This window comes from Sus scrofa, chromosome 14 (assembly GCF_054392235.1).
Source record: "Sus scrofa isolate SSC_HxYL_T2T_F1_AM1 chromosome 14, Sscrofa_HxYL_maternal_Yorkshire_Landrace_v2.0, whole genome shotgun sequence".
Classification (NCBI taxonomy): Eukaryota; Metazoa; Chordata; class Mammalia; order Artiodactyla; family Suidae; genus Sus; species Sus scrofa.
This window is the reverse complement of record NC_139396.1, coordinates 89,776,556-89,800,275: the sequence shown is the minus strand read 5'-3', so window position 1 is coordinate 89,800,275 and position 23,720 is coordinate 89,776,556. Positions and strand designations below refer to the sequence as shown.

Here is a 23,720-nt window from a genome sequence, read left to right as displayed (position 1 = left end):
ACCCTGTAACATTAAGAGTATTTAAATGTCTATATGCTGAATAAAATCATTAGTCTGGGAAGGCAGTGTTCTGATAGTCTCTCAAAAAGATGATAGGAAAAAAAAAAAAAAGTATGTCTTATATTTGGATCAGTCGGACTCTTGCCCAACAAATTTTGCTGAGCAGAGGATCTTCACCCAATTTAATAATGCTGGATAGGTCCAAATGGCAGAGACCCAGATGGGAAGACTAAAAATTTGAAGGAGTTAGCAAGACCACATTTCACCACACCAAGAGCAGGGTAGAGGGAGAAAGAGGAGGGGAGAGAAGGGAGGTGGGGGTGGGGTGGGAAAGGAGCAGAGAGAGAGATCTTAGATTTTTGAGAAAGATCCACATATATCTATGTAGTCTCTAAGATCCGATCAAAGTGGAGTTTTCTACTTAGTCTCTTGGAAAAAATCTCTTGTCCAAGTTCCTGGGGGAATAAGACTTCTGAGAATATAAGACTGGATAAAGACAGTTCCTAATTTCAAAATACAAATGGCTCAACAACAGCAATCATGTCAGAAAGAGGTCTGTCTGAACTGGACATTAAAAGAGCCACATCCTCTCTTTCCATGCATGAAACCTTTAGAGGGAGATCAAAGCTTTTAACCTGGCCTGTTCTCAAATGGACTTTTCAACCCTGACATCACATTCCCACATATCCTTATTGAGCATCAATTCTCCTCTAAGTCAATGTGCAAAATTACTTAATACAAAACGTCTGCTTGTCCCTGGTATATGCTGATATTAATTTTCACTCAGGCTCAGAGGTGACTGGCTTCCAAAAAGAGAATTATTGTGAGTAAATCTTGGATGGAAGGAATTCACGGAATTTAAAGTCAGAAGTTACAGACCCTACCTAGACTGGCTCCCACATTAGCCAGGTACGACGGCAGGCTGAGAAAAAGGGACAGGAGTTTGTTGTAGGTATATTTATTTCAGGTGAAGCAGGAAGGTCTATATATTTAAAAGGACAGAAAACTTGTGGGTGGGCAGTGCCTCAGAATCTGGGGGAAGGAAAGGACTTTCCCCAAGGGGAATGCCCTTTCTCTTTCCTCCCCGGCCTCAGTGAAGGGTAGGAAAACACCTACTACAAACCCAAAACACCTTCCCTGCTGCATTCACCTACTTGGTATTGTGGTCATTAAAAAAAAAAAAAAAAAAAAAAGCCATGTCTCAGTGACCCTCTCCCCTCAGTAGAAAACCCATTCCTATCAAGCAAGACCTCAGAGATTATTCATCTTTGCCATTTCTTCCAAACTTCTCCCCACCCTCATTTGGCTGTGACATCTCATGGTCCTTATACTTACAGAGCATCCTGCCAGTCCAGCTAAGAAGTCAGACCACATAGAGGTTTCTTTTTGCAAGCCCATTGCTGCTCTCTCTGTGCCTAACTCAACGCTTCCGTGTTTTCTGAGAAACTATAACATGTTTAGACCCTCTCTAGGAATATGAAAAGATTCAGAATTAGTATTATTCATCTGTCCCAATCAAGCCTATGAGCAACTTGAAGAAAGAAGCAAACTACACACACACAAAAATTAGGACTTTACACAAACTCTTAGTGGTAAATAGTAAAGCTGGATTAGAATTTAGGAGAAACATGTTAGTAAGGATTTCAATGCTCTAGGAAGGATTTGTGAAGGAGGTATAATTTTTAAATTTCTTTTTAAACTAACATTTATTATGATCTCAAATGTGATATATACATTTTAAAGAATTCAAACAATGCATAAATATAAGAAAATGTAAATTTCTCTCTAAGATCAGGCTTCACAAGATAAAACCACTGTTAATGATAAGATTTACACTCTCATTTTCTTTTCTCCTTACGATACATACACATATAAGAATTTACTTTTACTGTAATTCTATTTTTATTCATAATATACCTTGATCACGTTGCCTTAGCAGGACACAAGGCTATACCTCATCTTTAAATTTTTCAACATGATATATCATACTATAGATACAGGAGGAAAAATATTCAGTGAATTACATGGGGAGAAAAGAGATGATATTTCACATGGAAGAGACAGAACAGGACTGAGCACAGCATATTCCTGAGACACTCAGAAAACAGCCATCAGACTAGAGGAATAGCAGATGTGAGGATGAGAAAAATGTCAGATTGTAAAAGGCACTGAAAATCAAGCAAAGAATTTCAGATTTCTAACTCTGGGAAAACTACTTTAATGCACCACGTTTCTCTGATAAAATCAGAGGCTGAGCTGTTACCAGGTCTGGGCAATTGGACTTTGCTCCACATATCAAAATATAGCATATTTGTTTAAGGAGAAAACAATTTAAAACATGCTGCATTTATATCACAGTAGTGCAATAAAAGCAACTGACCCTAGCAAGTGTAATTGGTTAAAACCCATATCTAGGCATCAGATGGATGATATGTTCCTCTGTGGACCCAAAAGGAAAGTTTACTGAAAGTGTGACACTAGCACTGGTTCTAAAATGGCTTGTCATAGCATTGTCTTCAGTAAGCCCCTTCCTTATAGCTCATCTTTAGTGTTTTTTTCCTTCACTAATGAACTGAGGTAATTCCCTGACATATTTCATTTAAGATCAAATAACTCTAGTCGGCTGAGCTGGTGATTGTGCTTTGGAAGACAAGAGATAGAAGCAAAAATCTCCCACTTCCTGCTGTGGCTCAGTATATACACTAAAAACAGACCCTCTCAGCATCATCCTCAAACACAGCAAAAATAGTAGTGGCCTAGAAATGTAAAACTCCTTTACAATCTATTCTGTATCAGTCTTTATAATTTGAATTGTTAAGTGTTAATTATTCTCATACTATAAGGCATTTTAAAATATTAAGAAAATTTGAAAATCAAAATATTCATTCTCTTATTTCCTCATAGACTTTTTCTCTGATTGTAAATCCTAACACTTTTTCCTCATCATGGCAATGTCTATTTTATGAACTCTAGTGTAATGACTTGGACTGATTTTCTTGAAAATCAAAATGAAAAATGATGAATAATTTGTTTTAAATTCTCATAATAGGTGTTAAAGTCAGAGGTCAAGTGTTTACCCAATAAAGTTATTAATTTAACTAGACCAGAAACTGAGAACAACAAAAATTAATTTAATCCCTTTTCCTTCTATTATCAGATCTTTTTTTAGGCCTCTTTCAGTTGTTTCTGACCCATTATCCTGCCTGACTCATTTAAGATTTCCTCTTGGGTAACATCTACTCAATGTCTTTGTAACTACTTTGAAATCTAGTCCAGGGAACTACATGATTCTGTATATGAGCGAATGTCTAGTTCTGACTCAAACACTTGCCCACTATAAATGATGTGGAAGATTTACCCAAATTTATACAGCAAATATTTTCTCTAGAAGCTGGAAATACAACAGTAAACAAATAGAAAATATTCTGCCCTACATAGAGTTTACATCCTAACTGAAGACGAAAGTCTAAATGTCAAAGGATTTTCTCCTCTGAACTAAGTTTTTTTTAAATCTTTTTTATCTTTTTAGGGCCACACCCCCAGCATATGGAGGTTCCTAGGATAGGGGTTCTAATTGGAGCTACAGCTGCTAGCCACAGCCATAGCAATGGCAGATCCAAGCCTCATCTGCAACCTACACCACACCTCACGGCAACGCTGGATCCTTAACCCACTGAGTGAGGCCAGGGATTGAACCTGCAACCTCATGGTTCCCAGTCAGATTTGTTTCCGCTGTGCCATTACAGGAACTCTTGAACTACGATTTTTTGCTCTCGAATCTCAATGAATAATTTGGGGTATGTATTGCCTTAAAACATTAGATGACAATTTCCCCAAAGCACAGATGTCAAAAGCTTCTGAATGAAAGAAAAAAACAAAAAGAAACATTTCCCTTTTAAGTCTTCCTAGGAAAGGACCCAGATAACGTAAGAAGAGTTCTACCCTAGTGCCAGAAAAATCCACCTTGTGGAGCCCATGACAAAATCTTCATTAGGCAGTCATACCAAAGCAACAGATGATCTTAGGGTTACTTTTGGTAGTGTAACCAACCAGCTTGGCTTTCCCTGCTTGACTTAAATCTTAGGTACATGATGAAGATATTGATGATTATCTGGCCTGAGGTATAGAATAATCCTTCTTCACCACTCTTTCCTACACTGGCCAGATAACATTTGTCATTAAGGATCCAAACTTGCCTAACACTGATATGTGGTAATCTCAGCTAGCCAAAAGGGCAAAAGGGGAAATAACATAAGCCCTAATGCTTTCTGCACCCCTGGCAAATAAATGTCTATGGATCAGTCACTGTTTCTCCTCAAGATAAATATGTTTAAAAAGTGTGTGTTAATAAATGTTTCTCCTAATCTAGGACTTCCTTTATTACAGATCTAAGGAAAGTTAAGAAATAGTGTTAGGTCTCAAAGAATCCTCCAAATGGAGTGGAAATAGTACCAGAACATCAGCCTCTGGGACCAGTACTTACTACTGCCCACTGAAACACACACACACACACATACGTGTGCACCCCTATCTCACTGGTCTTTTCTTCCAAGGTTGCTAAATACAAAGTAAAAAAGGACTATCTTTCATTGATTTATTTCTTCTTAGTTTCATGTAGATTCTTATGACCATCCTGAATATCACGGCCTAAACAATGTTATTACAATCAAGAAAACAAGTTGCAAAGGTCAGACTGTTCATTTAGCAAAATCATATAAGCCAATACGACTTTATTTTTGATATGCAGTAAGTTAAAACATTCTTACCATTTGATCACAGACTATAAAATAAAACTATCTAGTTTTATTTTTCAAAAATAAAAACCTACCTAAAATTAAAGATAAGTTATTTGGGTTTACTAAGAGAAGTTACGAAGGAGTTAGATTCAAAAATCAGTTAAACCAATTCAAGTTCCATTTCCAATATAGGTTAAGATCTTGCCTAACAAACTGATCCTCTGGCAAATAATAGCTATAAATTCAGGGAAAAATATAAAACCAAAGATCTGAAGTCTCTCAAGACTGAATAAAGTCAGGCATTTTTGAAGGAGCAAAAATCAGAGGAAGTGATTAGCATAGAGTGAGCTCCCTTTTTATGGCTTTTCCTTTAGAGTAGCTAAAATTTCAGTGGATAGCTTGTCATCTTTCTAACAAAAGGAACCAGAAAAGGAAGCCTAGGGCCCCAGGGTCACTGCAAGTAAGAGGGAGGATATAGAGAAAAGAAATCCATACAAAGGCAGCCCCAAATTTTCTGTTTAAACTCTGCCCACATCACTGACTGACCTGAGAACCACACATTCATGGAGAAAACAGAAAGCATCTTATAACTAAGTCTTAAAGAAATGAATCTGAGCTACTATCCTTCATGGTCATGACAATTTTCAGTTTGAATCTAGTTAATCACCTGTTAGATTAGCTTGCTAGGGCTGCCATAACAAAGTGCTATAGACTGAGTGGCTTAAACAATGGATATTTATTTTCTCACAAATCTAAAGGCTAGAAGTCAAAAACTGAGGAACCTGTATGGCTGGTTTCTTCTGAGACCTCTCTTCTTGGCTCATAGATGGTCATCTTCTCCCTGTCTTCATATGGTCTTTCCTCTTAGGTATGTCTATGCTTATAAGGAGGCATGTTCAATTCAACCTCGTGCCGATGACCTTATCCTAACATAAGTAAAAATTAATTGATCCTTCATGGCCAGAGGTTTCATATTGGAGATTCAACCAAGTACAGATCAAAAATATTTTGGGAGAAAAAAATCCAGAAATTTCCAAAGAGCAAAGGTTGAATTTGCCATGCATTGGCAACTACTTACATATAATTTACATTGTATTTACAACTATTTACATAGCATCTACATTGTATTAGGTATTATGAGTAATCTAGAGATGATTTAAAGTATACAGGAGGATATGCATAGGTTATATGTAAATACTACATCGTTTTATATAAAGGACATGAACATCCACAGATTTTCGTATCCATAGGTCCTAGGACTAGTCTCCCACTTTGCAGATTCTATCATCAAATACATTACATTCTGAGTTAATGAGAATTTTATGACTTTGACATATGAATTTTAGGGGAACACAATTCAGCCCACTTGCTGAAACAATGGTAATCTTAGAACAATGTAACAAAATCCAGAATCTCCACAAAATAAAATTTAAATGTCTACTATATGTACAAAAATTACTTGACATGTGGAGATCCAAGAAAATAAGACTAAATATCAAGGAGAAAAACCAATCAACAGATGCTAGTCCTAAAATCAACCAGATGTTGGAATTATCAGATAGGGACTTTAAAGCAGAAATTATAACAATGCACAGTGAGATTAAGAAAAATATGCTTGTAATGAATGACATTATATCTCAGCAAAGAAATATAACACTACATCAAACAAAATTGATATAAATCAATTTCATTTATACCTATAACAAACACTGACAAACATGAAGATTACATTAACATAAAAAATATGATCTATCTAGGAGTAATCTAACAAAATATGTATAAGAACTTAGAAAGTATCATGAAACCTTATTGAGAGAGATTTTAAAAGGCCAGTAAATAAGATATCGTATTCCTGAATTGGAAGTTTCGATATTGTAAAATGTCAAATGTTCCAAATTACAGATTCAATAGAGGTGCAATCAGAATCTCAACAGGTTAAATTTTAGAACTAAAATATATATTCTAAAATGTATATGTAAGTAAAATAAACAAAAAATAACCAAGACACATCTATAGAAGAATAAAGTAGGTTGATTTGCCATAAGCATTAGATATGACATCATATAACATTACAGTAATTAAGATAGCAGTACAGAGAAATAGAATGAAAGTCTCTCAGACATATCTTCATTAGCTAGTTGGTTTATGCCAGTTATCACTGCAGTCAACTGGGATATCATTTTAAAAATAATTTTAAATTTTTTCTAATACTTTCCAACAACAAAAAAATCAATTTCATGATTAATTACATATATGAAAAAGTAGAACATATAGTTCTTATAAAAAATATTATCAGAGAATAATTTATGCTTTCAGGATAACAAACCTTTTCTAAGCAAAACACACATGCATAGGCACGTGCAATCCACTAATCTTGAAGCCAGCAAATAGCATGGCATCAACAAGTGGAGAAATAGGTGGTTTCCAGTTTCAGTCTTCTTCATAGAAGATCAGTTAGCAAATATTCATAGACAAGACAAATCTGTGAAAAATCCAGAAACCAAGGGTGAGGCTGAAGCACCCTCTAAGACCACAAAAACCAAGAAAAATCTCATTAAAAAGAGTGGTTTCACTTTGACCACATTGCTCCTCCCCAAGGCTAGCAGCCCCAGCTCTGGGCGTACAATTCTCCAGTGGGTAAAGGAGAGCCCAGGGTGGACACCCAGCTTCTCTAGTATTGCTTTCTGGGAGACCCACTTAGTGCACCACAGGGATCACTGGAGAGATCAGCTGGAGACGGAGAAGTGGAAGTGATGCTCATAGCAACTGTCACTCAGATCTTGGTAGCCTATATTCCTGCTGATCTCAGCACCCAAGCCGAGATCCCAAAGAGTGACTTTACTTATTCACAGAACTGGCAGTAAGACGTAACCCTGCATAACTGCTGGGCATAGCCTGTAGCCTTGCCTCTTCTGAGACACTAAAGCCACACAGTATATGCTATATCGTTCCAGGACAAGAAAGCAAACCAGCAGTCTCACCCAATAGCAATAAAAGGCTAAGGAAGGAAATTGTTTCCTCAACTGCACATATACTAATGCGAGAATACAGGATAACAAAGAATCAGGTAAATATGACACCAAAAAGTCCAGCATTATCTTGATAACTAGAGCCAAACAAATTCACTGAAAGAAAAGAAAACTACAGGCCACTATCCATTATGAATGTGGATGTAAAAATTCTTCAGAAAATTGCTAGAAAATATATTCAACAGCACATTAAAAATATTCTATACTGTAACCAAGTGGGATTTAACCCTTGGGATGCAAGAATGGTTCTACATATGCTTGTTATACACCATATTAACAGACTGAAAATTTTAAATCATATGATCAAAACCCCTAGAAGAAACTATAGGCAGCACACTCTTTGACACTGGTCTTAGCAATATTTTTTGGATATCTTTCCTCAGGTAAGGGAAATAAAAGCAAAAGTAAACTACATTAAACTGAAAAGCTTTTCACATCAAAGGAAACTATCCACAAATCTAAAAGGCTGCCTACTGACTGGAAGAAGATATTTGCAAATGGTATTTCTTATAAGGTGTTAATACCAAAAATATACAAAGAACTCACGTAACTCAGTATCAAAAATAAATACATATATATACATTCTTTTTCTAACTATGTTGTACAGCAGAAATCGACACAACATTTTAAACAGACTATACTCTAATAAAAATAAAATAAAACTGTATAAATAAACAAACAATTTGATTTAAAAATGTGCATAAGTCCTGAAAAGACATTTTTCCAAAGAAGAAATACAGATGGCCAGCAGGCACATGAAAAGATGTTCAACACTGCTAATCACCAGGGAAATGCAAATGAAAGCCACAATGAGATAACACCTCACACCTGTCAGAATGGCTATCATCAAAAAGACAACAAATAACAAGTTTTGGCAAAAATATGGAGAAAAGGGATCCCTCATGCACAGTTTGTACAAATATAAACTGTTGCATACAACTATGGAAAACAGTATGGCGCTTCCTCAAAAATTAAAAATAGAAGTACTATATAACCCAGCAATTTCATTTCTGGATATTTTTCTAGAAAAAGAAAAACACTAATTTGAAAAGATGACATACCCCTATGTTCATTGCAGCATTATTCGCAATAGTCAAGTTATGGAAGAAACCTAAGTGTCCATCAGTAGATGACTGGATAAAGGTGATGTTTTATCTACACACACACACACACCATGAAATACTACTCAATCATAAAAGAGAATGAATTTTTGCTATTTTTGACAACATGGATGGACTAGGGGTAATTACACTAAGTGAAATAAGTCAGACAGAGAAAGACAAATACCCTATGATTTCATTTATATGTGGAATCTGAAACAAAAAAAGAAAAACAAATGAACAAACATAACAAAAAGCAAACAGAGTCATAGAGAACAAACAGGTGGCTGCCAAGAGTGGAGAAGTGGTGGGATGAGTCAAATAGGTGAGGAAAATTAAGAGTTACAAGCTTTTAGTTGGAAAATAGTCATGAGGATAAAATGTACAGTATAGGGAATACAGTTAATAATAATGTAATATATGTATATGCTTACAGATGGTAACTAAACTTATGGCTATCATTTCATAAAGTATAAAACTATTAAATCACTGTGTTATGAACCAGGAACTAACACCGTAGGTCAATTATACTTCAGGAGTTCCAGCCGTGGTACAGTAGATCCAGTGTTGTCTCTGCAGTGGTGTAGGTTGCAGCTGTGCCTTGTATTTGATCCCTGGCCCTAGAACTGCCAAAGGCCATGGATATGGCAAAAAAATATATATGTGCTTCAAACAAACAAACAAACTCTTAGAGAAAGAAATCAGATTTGTGGTTACCAGAATCAGGGGTGGGGAAGGAGAAATAAGATAAAGGTGATCAAATGTACAAACTTCTAGTTATAAGATAAATAAGCACCAGGGATATAATGTACAACATAATATAATTAATAATATTATATGCTGTATATGAAAATTTTTAAGAGAGTGAACCCTAAGAGTTCTCATCACAAATTTTTTTTCCTTTACTTTGAATCTATATAGGATGATGGATGGTCACTCAACAAAAACTGAACTACTATATGATCTAGCAATCTCATTTCTGGGTATATCCAAAGAAAATGAAATCACTATTTCAAAGAGTTAATGTTCACGAAGGCATTATTCACAATAGCTAAGATACGGAAACAACCTAAATGTCCATCAATGAATGGATAAACATACACACACAGTAGAATATTATTCAGTCCTAAAAAAGAAAATAAATCTGCATTTGTGACAATATAAATAATCCTGGAAGGTATTAGGCTAAGTGAAATAAGTCAAACAGAGAAAGATAAATACTGTAAGATTCTTCTTATATGTAAAGCCTAAAAAAGCAAAGCTCATAGAAACAGAGAGTATAATGGTGGCTTCCAGAAGCAAGGGGGTGGGGGAAATGGGGAGATATTGGTTAAAGGGTATAAACTTCCAATTATAACATGAATAAATTCTGAAGATTTAATGTGAAGCACAGCAACTAGATAGTTAACAGTATTGTATTGTATACTTGAAAGTTGCTAGGAGTGTCAATCTTAAATATTCTTACCAAAAAAAGTAATAAAATGAGATGATGCACATATTAATTAATCTTATTACGGTAATCAATTTGCTGTGGGGGTGTGTGTATCAAATTATTACATTATATACTGCATTTTCACAAAGGTATATATCTCAATAAAGCTAGAAGAAAGAGACAGGCAAATAGATTTGACAACAATTAACACTAAGGATGTCTCTCTTTGTCAATACAACCTGAAGAGAATGAAAAATAAGCCACACTGCCTGATGGGAGATGGAGGGAGTGGGAGGGATCAGGAGCTTGGGGTTATTAGACACAACTATAACAGATTTACAAGGAGATCCTGCTGGGTAGCATTGAGAACCATGTCTAGATACTCATATTGCAACAGAACAAAGGGTGGGGGGAAAAATGTATACATGTAAGGATAACTTGATCCCCTTGCTGTACAGTGGGAAAAAAATAAATTAAAAAAAAGAGAAGAAAAAAATAGCTAAGCATAGGCACATGATTAAGCAATTAAATAAATTGATAAGATATGCCGCTTTAAACAAGAAAAATATACTGGATTTTTAAAAATAATATTTGCTGGCTTGCAAAAATACCAAAATAAGTAATAAAATAAGTATACCAAAAAAAAAAAAAAGAAAGAAAGAAAAAGAAGCCACAATGTATTTAGTGGGTGGATATTTTCAATACCTAAAACTTTAAAAGCTGGTATTCAGAAAATATAAAAATCTCTAACATATCATTACAAAAAATCCAAGTCCAAAAGAATAGACAGAAGACTGAAACAGGAATTACACAAAGTATAAATAACCATCAAATACATGAAAAAGTAATAAACTTCATTAGTAATCAAAGAAACGCAAAATAAAAACACAATGAGGAAATGTTACACATCAAAGAACTTGGACTTATTTTTTAAAATGTGACAGTGCCAAATGTTGGCAAAGATCTAGAGCAATAGAAGCTCTTACACTGCTGGTAGGAGCGCAAATTAGTACCACAACTTTGCAAAGCAGTTTGTCATTCCTGCCAAGACACACACAACGATATTTAAGCAGTTCCACTCCTAGATATAATACCTAGAGAAAAATTTGTAATAATGCATCAAGAGATATATGTAAAAATTTGTAAATAAATTATGGCATATTCTTTCAATAGAATACTATACACCAATAAACTTGTTACAGCTACATGTGATATACTTGGATGAATCATGCAAACAAAATGTTGAGTGATGGAAGCAAGACACAAACCTTGATTCATTTTATATAGTTTTAAAACAGACAACGCTAAAATAAATAGTTTAAGGGTTATATAATTACATATCAAAATAATATTGAAAAGAAAGGAAATAACATCCTAAAAGTCATAGTGTCAGTTACTACCATAGAGAACAGTGTGGGTAATTACCAGGAACTAAGAAGCAAAAAGGGTCTACAGTGCTGAAAATATTTATATATGGATATTTCCTTAAAATTCTTCTTTAATTTGCATGAGTATACATACACACTTTATGTGCTTACTCTCAATGTTAGATAATCACAAACTGAACTTGAAAATGGTTGGCCAGGAGTTCCCTCTGTGGCTCAGCAGGTCAAGAACCCAACATAATGTCCATTGAGCTAGGCCACAGATGTGGCTTGGAGCCAGTGTTGCTGCAACTGGCACATAGATCTGCAGCTACAGCTGCAATTCAACTCCTAGCCTGGGAATCTCCATATGCCACAGGTGAGGCAGAAGGAAGGAAAAAGAAAGGAAGGGAAGGAGGAAGGAAGGAAGGGAAAAGAAAGAAAACGAAAAGAAAATACTTGGCCAACTTTTTTACTCAGGACTACTATGAAGATTAAGTGAAATTATATATGTAAAGTCCCTCTTAGAATGACTGGCACAAAAGGCATTGAGAATCTTATGGTTATTTCTGATGATGTTGTTATCATTATTTTTGTTGTTATAATTAAGCCCTAGAGATAAGCCAGATAGAAGGAATAATTAAATTTTAGAGGTCACATAGTTATTCTAGCCCCCATCTATATTTCCAGCCTTAACACTGGACACCTGCACCCTCAGCATTCATTCAGTTAACAAATATTTCACTAACAACACATTTGGCAGTAGGCCTTGTCTAAGTTCTTAGTGAGAGAACATTGCAACAAACATACCATGCTGTTAACTACATCTCTGTTCTTTTGTCCATACTCTTTCTTCTGCCTGAAATGCCCTTTCCCCCTCAGGACCATCTGGTAAATATTAAATCCCTGTTTAGATATCCCCTTTTCTGGTAAGCCTTCTAGAGACTCAATGTAGAATTAATCTGCTCAGTTTCCTTTGTACTTTGCATATATGTCTATTGTTATATTTAATCACTCTATTTTAGTAATAAGCCTCCTTCAGTAGACTGTGAGTTCCTTGAAGTCAGATACTGTCTTATATGCATTATCAAGTGCCTCATGATTGCAAAACTTTTAATACAGGGTTGATGCTTAACAAATGCATTAGGCGAAATGATAGCTCTTCCGTGATGGGCAGGGCCAAGTACAATAAATGATGATGGTCATACAGGAACATGGGAAGGTTACAAGTTGTGGGTTACTCATTGCTGCTGGTATAGACCAAGAAAATCATTTGTAGTCTTATATTGGAGGCAATGTCATGACCAAAGCCAGGAATAGGATCCCTATTGGGTCCACAGTCAAACTGGCCCTAAGAATTGTGGGAACACAGCTGAGCAATAAAAAATATAATTCTGGAGAATTAACTCTGGCTGAGGCCCTGGGTTAAACTTGGCTCTGACCCTTGCAGGCTAGTTTCTTAATATCTCTACTCCTCAGTTTCCACATCTATGAAAATGGGGAAAATCGTGAATAATGCTGTGGTAGCTTTAAAACATATCTTCAAATTACTTTACACTCCTCCAGCAAACAGTTAAACCTAATCCCTCTCACCTTTATATGAGCCAGGCTTGTTTCTCTCAAGCAGAATGTGGCAGAGATGACCTTACGTGATTATAAAGGCTAGGTTATAAATGATGATGCAGTGATATAATTTCTCCTTGACTCTTTCACTTTTGACTTATGCCCATGAAGGACAGCTCAATCATATAAAAGGTATATATACTACTGAAACTACAATGCTGGAGAAACCAGATAAAGGGACCACATGGGGACAGGGAGATGTCTCAAAACTCCCAGCTGTTCCAGCCCCAGATTTCTGAGTCCTCCCAGCCCTAGTGCACGCCATACACGTGAGTAAGTGAGCATTCAGCTGACTCCAGCCACAGCTTTCAAACTCTCCAGGGTGACAGTGAGTACAGGAAAAGTGTGTTACTCCACTTAGCTTTGCCCAAATTGCAGATGTGTGAGCAAAAATAAGTTGATTATTTTTTAAAATTTTTATTTTAAGGCACTGAGTTTTGGTTTCAAAGCTGGAGGGTTGCTATAGTAAAATCTAAAATAAGTGGCTTTGGAACTAGATAAAGGAAGAAGCTGGAATAACTAAGACTGTTAGTCAAAGCTTGGTGAAACAAGAAGCTGTTTATAAGGGTTTTTTTAAAAAGTTAAATAAAATGTTACTGAGAGTTAGAGGAAAATGTGTAGTTGTTTAGCAGTGATAGAAAATTTAGTAGCATTGTTGCCTATAGTAAGATGGGAAATAGAAAGTGTACCTAATGAGGTGAATGAACAAGTAAGGAGATTCCCAGGCAAAGTATTTGAAGGTGCCACCTCTCTGTGTGTGCAGCCTATAGTAAAGTGTAAGAGGACAGAGATAAAGTAATGAAATAACTATTAAATATATATAAGGGAGCTAGGACTTTCTGGATTTGAAAATAAAATTGTTTCTTAGTCTCAGTCTCTCAGATGGCAAGTGATGCTAAAATTAACAAGTGGCTTTTTGGAAAAGATCAATTCCAGATGTCACATAAAGATGTAGCCAAGTGTGTGACTTTAGAATCTCAGGAAACTTATTGGGTGCCTCAGAAAGCCCTTCTAACAGTCTCAAAAACATTCCTTGTAGATCCTATTCATTAAACAATAGTGTTTCTTAATGTTTTAAATGTATCTTCATATAGCTGCCTTATAGGTGAATAAGGCTTATGTCAATGAGATCCACAGGTGTGGATTTTGTCCAAATGGAGTGACTCCAACAAGATAAGATGTCCATAAATTCTTGGATATTCCTTTCACAAAGTGGTGGAGTCTAATCCCTTTTTTAAAAAATATAGACTGATTCTAGTGACTTGCTTCTAGAAAATATTGAATGAAGCTAAACTGACATTATGTGACTTCCAAGACTAAGTCAGAAGAGGTAAAAAAAAGCTTCTGTCTGGCATGCTCTCTCTTGAGACATCTACCTTGAAGTGTAGCCAGGTTGCAGAGACCTTGTGAAGAAATCATGTAAAGATAGGGAGATAAGTCTAAGAAGGTTCAGAGGATAAGTCCAGGCACCAGACATGTGAATGTGAAGAAGTTTTCAAGAAGACCCCAGCCTCAGGCACTGACTGACCCCAACTTCATAGGAGAACCTAAACTGGAATTTCTTAGCTAAGAAATTTCTACATTCCTAAAACCATAAGAGATAATAAATGATTTTTGTTATTTCAAGCCCTAACTCTTATGATTATTTGTCATGCAGCAATAGATAATTAATTCAAGTAATTAGCTCACTTGGTTATTGGAAGGATTAAATCAGATTATGCAAGGAAAGGGCTTAGTATAATGCCTGAAACATAATCAGCACTAATAAATACTAAATAATACTAGGCGCTAATACTGGATGAGGTTCTCAGCAAAACTGAGAAGGAAATAGGGCTGAGGATCCAGTAAATCTGAAAGCAAGGGAGACTATATAACTTGGCAGAGGTTTGCTCAAATTCTAATAACAGCCTGCCTATAGTGGGGAAATGGTACAGGTGAGTGACTGGGAGTCAGGTCCACTTATAGGAGCTTATGAGATATTTCAGGATTCCAATAGGTCACTTACCACAGACTTGTCCTTGTTTGGTAGAAAAGCAAATTAAACCGGTTTTGAAGGAAGAAAGTTTTTGTCATTTTCATTCTTTTTGTACTTCCTGCCTATGGGAGAAATGATCAAAGCTGATTTAAAGATGTTTGTATGAATAGAGTAGCAGATTAGGTTCTGAATAACCCATATTCTTAGGGAACTGTTACTCTTAACTTTTGGCTCTGATAGCATCCAGTGAACACATCTTATAAAGTCTCATGTGAAAATGGATGGAGCCAGAAGAAAGATGCTGTGTTGATTTTTTAAAAAGTGTAAAATACAAGACTAAAATTTTAATAAGGTCAATAGATAAATATTACTTTTATTTTGGTTTTTTTGTCTTTTTTTTTTTTTTTTTGGCTGCACCCATGGCTTATGGAGGTTCCCAGGCTAGGGACTGAATCAGAGCTGCAGCTGCCAGCCTACACCACAGCCACAGCAATGAGGGATCCAAGCCGTGTCTGCAACCTACACTACAGCTTGTGGCAATGCTGGATCCTTAACCCACTGAACAAGGCCAGGGATTGAGCCTGCATCCTCATGGATGCTAGTCAGGTTCACTAACTGCTGAGCCACAATGTGAACTCCATAAATATTACTTTAATTTCAGGTTCCTTTAGTAAGGAAAAAAAGTGAGAAGGGGGGAAAATATACTATAGGAAGTCAAAAAAGAGCAAAATCACATTCACACAAAAAGCTCAAAGGAGACAACTAAACTTTGTTCTAAATAAAACATGGAATCCTCACAGGCAAGCACATTAGAAAAGACCACTGATCAATTAACTAGGACCAAACACCAGAGCAAGTACATGAGTTCCCTAGGTATATCTGAATTTCAAAAATAAAAAGATATTCTCAAGTTGAACTATAATTCAAAGTTATTTTTGAAGTTTTCATACTCAAGATAATATCCCACTATGATTGATAAGATGAAACAATGCTTTGAAACGCATATTCTTCTCGTCTTTGAAACATACTTTGGTAGTGCATTGCTGGAAAGATGCAATTGAAAATCATGGAATTGGTGAAGAGATGAGTCACCATTTGATGTCATTTTGTTAGCCTGTGAAGCAGATCACATTTAGCTCTGTAGGGATCAATTTTTTTCTTCCCATATCTGCCTTGCCTTTTAGCCTGATCTTCTAAGTGTGCTAGATAGTGCATTTTAAACATTTTTGTACACATTATTCATAATAATAATCACATTCTACCTTGAGACTCAGAATGGATGCACATTCACATATACATATAACTAAAAATAAAGTTTTATGCTGGCTCTGACTCAGTAAAAGAATTTTGTAACCTATTAGTGGATAGTTGATCAACACTTTAGATACCACTACATGAAGGGTATTGCCTAGTCCTTTCGAAGTTAACTTTGTTGCCTCCTCTATGAATTGTTCAACTTCAGTCAATAAATCCATCTGATTTGAGGTGTTATCTGTCTAGAGATTTGTGTGGATTTCTATTTATTTGTTCAATAATCTTTACTGGGTCAAATATGACTTCCATATCATATATTCCAGGCATATAGGAATGGAGGGTATAATAGAAAACAAAATAAACTCGGTGTTACTTTCAAGGAGTTTAAGGTTAAAAAATAGAAATTTTAAAAATAACATCATGAATATTGTCAAAAATTACAATTGCTATAAAGATAACCTGTAATATTCAATGATAAAGAAAAATAAATAGACTTTAGAGTGATCAAAGAAGGATTTTCTGTAAAGATGGTATCTCAACAAGATCCCACACTAGACTATTAGTTGCCTCTCAATAATTGGTCTCCTTCTTTTCCATTTTAATGTGGTCTTAACTAGGGCCATGTTTCCCCAGCTAAATATTCTATTTATCAGCTTTCTTGGTAGCTAAATATAACCAAGTGACTAAATTCTAGTCACTAGGCTGTGAGCAGAAGCAATGTGTACCATTTCTAGGTATTGTTCTATTATTATACTATTACTATTGTTGTTGCTGTAAGAACACAACCTGAGATCTACTCTCTTAAAATTTTAAGTGTGCAATAAAATCCAAATGAACATGCACTCCCTTCATCCTTTTCCCCTGCCAATTATTTGGAAGATGGCACACTCTAGGAGTTAGACTCAGAAATCTAAGTCATGTGTGAAAATTGCTGAGTTGCTTACCAAACCTCTCACATGAAAAATAAACAAACTTGCATATTATTAAGCCGTGGTATTTGAGACTCACTTTGTTCTGTCCCCAAAATAAAACAGTGCCAGAACTTAAAGATAATAGGAATTAGCCATTTGAAGAGTGGGGTTTTTAGGCAGTGGTTGAGGGAGCAAGGGTGTTCAAGGCAGAGGAAACAGTATGTTCAAAGCCCCCAAGAAAGGGAAGATTTTCTAGTGTTCCAGAGAAGAGAGAAGGCTGATATGCCTGGAGTGTAGTGGATGAGTGAATAATGGAATAAGATGATACTGAATCAGATAAATGAAAACAAAGCTGACCACAATAGTGTTTAGAATAGGTGTGATAACAATTTTATCAAGGTGAATTGAGAGAACTCCATGATGCTGTGTATTAAATATCCTGAACAGTTCCTGGTATATATTAGGTGCTTGATTTTTATTAGTTCTTTCTCCCCCCTTTCTTTGGTGTACTCTGAATCTCCAAACAATCCTCTTTAGTGACATAGCAGGGAATTTCTATAGCAGTTCAAACTTTGTCTAAGGACCTGTTTATCTTTTGCACTGATTAAATGACTATCTTCCAAAACCACATGGGACAGATATATGTATTTGTCCCAGATGAAGGTTAGTATTTTGCCTAATTTTACATAAGAACAGACCCATAGAGAAGTTGTGAATTTTTTTAGGAAGTCACATCATTGCTTCATTGACTATTTAGGACAATTAATGTCAATGTTCATTTTTGTCTTTATCATAAAGTATAATTAATTCTATCCCCAGTCAGCTCAAACCACAAACATAATCTAATTTACTTTCACTTTCATAGCTTATTTTAGCTGTCTTTTACGCTAAACTTGTCAGTAAATCAACTTTAATATTTAATATTTTGCTTTAATACCTGCAAGCAAAATGTTCTGCTTTTATTTTAATGTCAGTATGTCCAGCTTGTATAAGTCTTTTAAATGATTTGCAGCCCATCCTGCTGACATGCAGGGATTTAAAAATTTAATAATAATAAAACAAAATCTATTTTCATTGATAAAAATTCCAGCTGTTTTCTCAAAAACTATCAAATGTAATGAAAGGGGTATGAAGGATTTAAACACAGATTGCCTAATTAGCTAGAAATATTTGAAAATATACCACCAGGTTTATAGACATGAGGCAAAACGGGCAAAATTTCATCCTTCAACTAGGATGAAATTCTAGGAGCCCTGTAATTTACCTTCTATTATTTTAGCCAGGGTTGTAAGAGAACTAACTGCAGGGCTCTAATTTATCAGCATTGTAGAAAGATGTTTTCACATTTTCTTTTAACGTACTAATGAAAATCTATAGCAAACCCATTTAGATATACTAATAAATTCCTTAAGGGCATGACAAAATAAAAATAATTTAGGCAATTTGGATGGAACTTGATCCTAAAGTTTAAATAATGACCATTATTCCACTAAACTTAAAGAAAAAACAACACAACCCCACACTTCTTTCTGACAAACTGCTCAACTGAGCCATCCACTCTAAAGGTCTAACACAGCTCATAAACTCTATGAATAGACACAGTAGGAAAAAGCAGGGTATAGAATTTTAGATGACTGGACCCTTGATTAAGCCTCAAATTTAACCTTGTCACCTGAAAAAAAAAAAAAAGAAAAAAAAAAAAAAAAAAAAAAAAACAGTCCACAAAATTCCTCTTGAAAATAACAGCAAGGATATTTTTCTAGGAATAATTTCTATTAGAAGTATTCTGCCACCTGGAACCTCCTGGAAATTAATCTTCCTAAACAATTGTGCTTTCCTAATAAGCTTATATTTAACACATTTGATTTTGAAATTTATGATCTTTCTTAAGTAGAATGTATAGACCAGAATTTACTATTCACTGATGATTCAAGGTCATCATTTTGAAAAACAATCGTCTTGCCCTGTTATGATATAGAGATATTCCAAAGGCTATTCAGCTTGACCCCACTCTAAGTAACATTGGATGACCCTGAGGTTTTTATTCTTTTTTTTTCTTTTCTTTTTTTTTTTTTTTGTCTTTTTGCCATTTCTAGGGCCACTCCCACAGCATATGGAGGTTCCCAGGCTAGGGGTCTAATTGGAGCTGTAGCCACCAGCCTACACCAGAGCCACAGCAATGCAGGATCCGAGCAGCGTCTGCAACCTACACCACGGTTCACGGCAACACCAGATCCTTTAACCCACTGAGCGAGGCCAGGGATCAAACCCGAAACCTCATGGTTCCTAGTTGGATTAGTTAACCACTGTGCCACAACGGGAACTCCGAGGTCTTTATTCTTAAGTCACTGTATACTGTGATTTTCTTTACTTCTTTGGAGTCCTAAGAAACACATTTTGAATCCTTGTTCTGTGCCTTAGCAACAGGACTTCAAACAACTTTCTTACTTTTCTGAGCTTAAATTTTTTCATATCCAAATAACGTATTATGCCCTTAAATGGAAAAATGAGATGAGCACTTAGAATAGTTCTTTCCCTGTAACTTATTTTCCCATTTTTATACTCAGCTTCCATTCAGAACCTTTTAGTAACATAAGGTAACCAGTTACCTCCCTGAATATTGTTATAATTTCAACTAAAGGCAAAGAAATGTGTTTTAACTGGTTAAAGTAGTGTGACTGCATATAAAATTTAATTTTAATTTAATTTCTGAAATGCAAGAATATGATGGCCAGAGATATTAAAAAGCTTTTTTAAAGTCATACTGATAATGGCAGACTATACAGGTATACCATGTCTTTCTCATGGCTTAAGTTCTGTACTTTTAACCCACATCATGCTTTATTCATAGTCAAGATAAAGGAACTGATTAGACACATGATCCTGAGGGAAAGTTGGTACCTTCATATTAAAAGCCTTCTATCCTTAAAACTGTGCCAGATTTCTTCAATTGGGTCCAGAGATCTGAGTTCTAGTCCTGAAACTCTCTAGTACTCTCTAGTACTGTTTACTCTCTGACTTCAATTTGCTCATCAGTCATAAATGAAAGTTGCATTAGGTAAAAGGGCCCTTCTCACTAAGTAATAAAAAGGAAAATAAAAAGTACTGATTTATGTTACAACCAATGTACAATTTTACACTATGCTTGAAAACATTATGTGCAATGAAAGAGGTCAGTCACACAAAACATATTGCATGATTTCATTTATATTAAAATGTCTAGAAAGGAAAATCTACAGAGACAGAAAGTAGGTAAGCGTTGGGCAGGACCTACAGAGAGGGAGGCAATAGGGAGTGACTGCTAATGAGTATGGGATTTCTTTAGCAGAGAACAAAGAGTTCTAAAATTAGACTATGGTGATGGTTAAACGCTATTTCTGTAAACATACTAAATGTGTTGAATTGTACACTTTAAATGAGCAAATTGTATGGTATGTGAATTTTATATCAATGACGTTGTTATTTAAAAATAAGAAAAAAGGGCCTTTTCCAGGTCTGGCATCCTTTTATTTTACTGTAATGATCCATATGCTAGGTTTCCTAATCTATATCAATTTTCTTAATGCTTAGCTTAGTCTCTAACAGTGTCAGTCAGTGAATTTTAACAATTAAACATGAGTATTGCATACAATACTTGTTTAAAGTATTCATATTATATTTGTAAAGAGAATACAAAGGAAAGCATCATATTATTGGTCTACTTATTTATGCTAAAAAAGTTGTGGGTATGATCATGTGCTACAAAGTGTCTACTTTTGGACCTACTAAGAAACTTAATATCTAAAATAAGATACAGTACAATTCTACTTGTAAAGCAATAATTAAATCCCAATTTAGCACTTAATATAACTCTGGAATATTCATATATGATTAATGAGAAAATGATTGGTATGTTTTGTTTAATGATTACCAAGTATGCTTGACAGCATCTATGTTCATGCATTTCATTCTTTTAATAGCGGTATTTAAGCAAAAATATTTATTATGTATTTTAAAATTAATACACACACATAGCTATAATTTGATGGTTTTGTGTCTATCAGGGACATCATCAACAATCATTTTAATAGGTTCTCCTCAAAAGAAATATGTCATAAAATAAATGACAATAAATCTGATATTTAGTTTTACTCAACTAGGAAAGTAACAAAGACTATATGTAAACAATTAACATTAAATAAAATGAAAGAAATTCTGTTAGAGGATGTGGCTAAGATTTTGGAAAACACTGAGCTCACCTCCTCTCAAGGGCACATCAAAATTATAACCATTTATAGAGCAATTATCTATGAGAACAAGCTGAAGCCCAGACGAAAAGATTTTTCTACAACTAAAGATATAAAGAAGGAACAACAAGGAGACAAGTAGAAAGGGTAGAGATGATGCAATATAGTTAACACCTACAACTACAGGTAGGCTATCCAAAGGGAAGATAATCAAAATTGGCTCTCCCCCAAAAGTGAGGGATCCAAGACCTACCTCAAGCTCCCTAGACTGGAGGTCTTGCACCTGGAAGATGAGCCCACTAGACCATCTGGTTTTGAAGGCCACTGAGGTTTGTATATAGGAGAGCTCCAAAAGGGTGCTCACAATATCTCATTTGCTTGGAGTTCAAGATATAGGCAGTAATTTGAAAGTCATCTAGCTCAGATCCACTTACTGGTCTTAAAGAGCCTCACAGACAGGCAGGAGGCAAGTGGAACTCCACCTCAGGATATAGATGCTGGCAAGAACCGTTTTAGAATCCTCCCTCTAGCCTATTAGTCCCAGAAGCTTATCTACCCACCAGAGGGCTGGCACCAGATCCAGGAACTTGACCCCTGGAGGAGCTTTGCAAGGATCCAATACCCCCCCTAACCAGCATGCCAGCACCAGCCCCAATCTCTGCCATGCCAGAACCCAGCCCTGCCCTCCAACAGGCCAGAGCCCCTGCACATGGCAGGACCTAGAAGCTAACCAGGACAGGAACCAGCCTGCCCACCAGTGTACTCATGGTAGTCCACCTACCACAGCAGAAAGGCCCTTATAGCCGACATGGGGGAGGGGGCACCTCTAAAGCATATAGTGCTGATGACAGAGGGAGCTATGCTACTGGGCACCATAGGATGTTCCTAACATAAGGCCACTTCTCCAAGATCAGAAATCATAACAAATTTACCTAATACATGGAAATAAACACAGAGAATTAGGCGAAATGAAGACATGAATATGTGAAGGAACAAGACAAAATTCCAAAGAAACATTAAGTCGAGATAAGCAATCTACCTGAGAAAGAGTTCAAGATAATGATTATAAAGATGCTCAACAAACTTGAGAAAAGCATGGATGAATACAGTGAGAATTCCAACAAAGAGCCAGAGAATATAAAAAAGAAAGAAATAGAGCTGAAAATATAATTGAAATTAAAAAAAAAAACTAGAAGGAATAAATAGTAGATTAGATAACACAGAGGAATAGATCAGTGAACTGAAAGACAGAGTAGTGGAAATCACCCAAGCTAAACAGAAAAAAAGAATTTACCCCTGGGACAACATCAAGGATACCAACATTTACATTTTAGGGCTCCCAGAAGGAGAATAGAGAGAGGGGGAAAAAAAGCAGAAAACATACTTGAAAAAATAATAGCAGCAAACTTACCTAAACTGGGAAAGGAAACAGACATCCAGATCCAAGAAGCACTGAGAGTCCCAAACAAGATGAACCCAAACAGGTCCACACCAAGACACACTGTAATAAAAATGACAAAAATTAAAGATAAAGATAAAACCTTAAGACCAACAAGGGAAAAGCAAATACAAAGAAACTCCCATAAGCCTATCAGCTGAATTTTCAGCATAAACTTTGCAAGCCAGAAGGGAATGGCATAATATATTCATAATAATAAAAGGAAAAAAACCTACATCCGAGAATACTCTACACAACAAGGCTATCATTCAGATTTTAAAGGGAGATAAAGAGTTTTACAAACAAGCAAAAACTAAGAATTCAATACCAATAAAGCAACTATACAAGAAATGTTAAAAAAAACACTTCTCTAAGTGGAAAAGGCCATAACTAGAAATGTGAAAATTACAGAAGGAAAAATCACATTAGTAAAGGCAAACATACAGTAAAAGTAATAGATCAAACAGTTATAAGGCTAGTAGGAAGGTTAAAAGACAAAAGTAGTATAATCATCTATATCCAAAATAAGTAGCCAAGGAATACAGTTAAAAAGACATGAAATATGATGTCAAAAACAGTAAACATGTGGTGAGAGTAAAAACGCAGAATTGTTAGAATGCATTCAACCTTAA

General features: G+C 35.5%; 1 long non-coding RNA gene across 7 annotated transcripts in view; it reads right to left on the bottom strand.

Annotated features, from left to right (window-relative positions):
• Positions 1-23,720, bottom strand: part of LOC102165048 (uncharacterized) — a 1,242,341-nt gene that overhangs the window by 146,521 nt on the left and 1,072,100 nt on the right. For 4 of the 7 annotated variants that reach the window (XR_014827978.1, XR_014827981.1, XR_014827979.1 and 1 more), the window contains 2 exons: positions 23,062-23,151; positions 15,290-15,381 (listed from right to left, as the gene is read on the bottom strand). This is a non-coding gene — a long non-coding RNA (uncharacterized LOC102165048). The remainder of the gene's footprint in view (positions 1-15,289; positions 15,382-23,061; positions 23,152-23,720) is intronic. The other 3 variants (XR_014827983.1, XR_014827982.1, XR_014827977.1) reach the window with 2 other exon arrangements.